The sequence below is a fragment of the Sus scrofa genome, chromosome 4 (assembly GCF_054392235.1).
Source record: "Sus scrofa isolate SSC_HxYL_T2T_F1_AM1 chromosome 4, Sscrofa_HxYL_maternal_Yorkshire_Landrace_v2.0, whole genome shotgun sequence".
Classification (NCBI taxonomy): Eukaryota; Metazoa; Chordata; class Mammalia; order Artiodactyla; family Suidae; genus Sus; species Sus scrofa.
In genome coordinates this window covers 113,962,237-113,964,837 of record NC_139386.1, presented here as the reverse complement: position 1 = coordinate 113,964,837, position 2,601 = coordinate 113,962,237, and the positions used below count along the sequence as shown (strand labels likewise).

The window sequence follows — 2,601 nt, the reverse complement described above, 5'->3', positions numbered from 1 at the left end:
AAATGATTCATGGAAAGCATCTCAGGGAAGTCCATATTCTTGGCCTCAGAAGTCTTCATTTCAAAATGAACAATGTCGTCTTTTTGAGATGATACGTAAACAATACACACTTGTTATAAAAGCAAAGTAGAAACAAAAAAATTAGCCTTAGCTCCAACACTCAGAAGGTAAACATTTTAGTGTTTCCTTCCAGTGCTTTCATTGGCATAGATTTATTCTTTTTTAAAACTACTCAATGAATATTATTACATTTATAGTTGTACAAAGACCATCACAACCCAGTTTTATAGCATTTCCATCCCAAACCCCCAGCCCATTCCCCCCAGCCGCCAGATTTATTCTTTTAATTCAGTTGATCTCATTCTGTATATAAAATTTTGTACAGTGTTTTTTGCTGAATATATCTTTTTCTGTTATGATATGGAAAATTATGTAACCATAATTGGTGACCGTTGATAGAGAATCCACAGAGTTAACTTGATGTTTTAGGTATTACCTGTGCTTCCGGTTTTTTAAAATCATGTCTTTATTTAATTAATGTACAAAACTGGGAGATTTTCACATTAGCCTCATCGCTTAGCCGTGTGGTAAATCCTAATACTAACCAGGTCGGTAACCTGAGCGCTTTGGGAGGAATCCGTAGGACAGACAAACGGAAGGAACTGCCAGTCAGGCTTCTTCAGGAATCTAGCCTCTCTGGAGCTGTAAGACTCATGGATTTCTGGTACAGGAGTCTTGAAAAAATTGCTTAAGGCAATGTCACCAGTATCTGGTTGTATATTTCCGCCAAAGATGGCCCAAAAGTTCCATCTCCAGGCCCACATTTTCAAGCATCCTGAAAAGAAAAGACACTGTTTGCAATAAGGGGAAAAAACAGTAAAATGGGCAGGGCCTACATTCTGTGTGACTAGGGCTAAGGATCTCCTTTTCAAACATTTATCAAGTATCTTACTCTTATTCTGATTTTTTCTTTTTTTTTGATTTTCACTATTTATTTATGACAAACGTTCCATATCTGTGATCCTCCCCAATCAGTTCTTTGAGATGATGCCGTCAGCCTTGGCCAGCCCGGGAGTGAGGTCATCTGACTCCCCCATCCTGCGAATGGGGGGCTGGCGTAGGTTTTAAACTGGCGGTTGAACCTGCGTGTCACCTTGTCAACCTCGGCCATGTTCATCTGGATGGACGTGTGGTCCTTGGCAGGATGGTGCCATTAATGGAGCATTTCCAAGGCAGGTACCGGTCCACGAACTCACCCGCGTCGTTCTGCATGTTGAGGGTGCGCCTTGTGTCACCATAACCAGCGCAAGTGCAGAAAAGAAGGGTGTTTCTGATCTTTGGTTGGAGCAGTCTGATTTCCTGTGGGCTTCCCTGGTTGGGTCACTTGCTGGCAAGGTGTGTTTTGAGTGGCAGAGCTAGGGTAGCAGAAGCAGAAAAGGCTGGCGCTAGACAGGATGGGCAGAGTCAGCTATGAATATAATTTGTCATTTACCAAATAACTCAGAGATGTATGGTTGTCATTAAATATTTCATGCAAATGCTGTTTTCTTTCCAAGACACATCGTGTGTTATATAGAATACAGTTCCTGAGTATAACAGAGAAGAATGTGCTTCATGCTAAGCAGTTTTTAGAGATTATCTCATTTAAGAACCTCAACAATCCAGTCAACCAACTACAATGGAAAAAATAAAAATCATTTTGAAAAAAAAGAATCTCAACAATCCAGAGGTAAAGTGCTCTTTTCCCTATTTTGTTCGCAAGGTCATTAAACCACAGGAAAGTAAAATAGCTCACCCAAGGGGACATGGCTAGTAAAGATTGAGCCAAGATTAGAACCCAGAGTTGATTTCAAAGGCTGTGGTCTCTGCATTACCTCTCGATACTTCCCTTGTTAAACCTAACAGATAAACGTCCTTGTAATAAAAGCCAAAATGAGTTAATACTTATTGATGAAAGGTGAGATTTTCTCTGAGATCCAGACGTCATTCACAGCATTCTCATGAGAGACCCTAAGGACAGCTCATAAAGACTAGGGGTCAGGGAGTTCCCTTCATGGTTCATGGGTTAGCGGACCCAACCAGGATCCATGAGGATGCAGGTTCGATCCCTGGCCTCGCTCAGTGGGTTAAGGATCTGGCGTTGCAGTGAGCTGCGGTGTGGGTTGCAGACGTAGCTGAGATCCTGCATTTGCTGTGGCTGTGCTATAGGCTGGCAGCTTCAGCTCCAATTTGACTCCTAGCCTAGGAACTTCCATATGCTGGGTGGCGGGGGGGAGGCAAAAAAGACTAGGGATCAGCCAGGTCCAACGGTGGATAAAGAGCTCTGCCCTGCAGGGCTCAAAGACCCAGGGAGGCTCTGACAACAGGAGGCCTCAGGGAGCTTCCACGTCCCATTTTCTCCAAGGCCAGTTCTTGGGACAGATTATATCTGATGGAAACAGAAACTATTGACTTACTGTGTTTTTTAAAAAATGTATTTATTTATTTATTCATGTCTTTTTAGGGCCACACCCATGGCATACGGAGGTTCCCAGGCTAGGGACTGAATCAGAGCTACAGTTGCCAGCCTATGCTACAGGCACAGATCCGAGCCACATCAGC

The 2,601-nt window shown here is 43.0% G+C and overlaps 1 pseudogene; it reads right to left on the bottom strand.

The window, feature by feature from the left end:
• Positions 1–969: 969 nt before the first annotated feature.
• Positions 970–1,386, bottom strand: LOC146404198 (small ribosomal subunit protein eS21 pseudogene; annotated as a pseudogene).
• Positions 1,387–2,601: the final 1,215 nt, after the last annotated feature.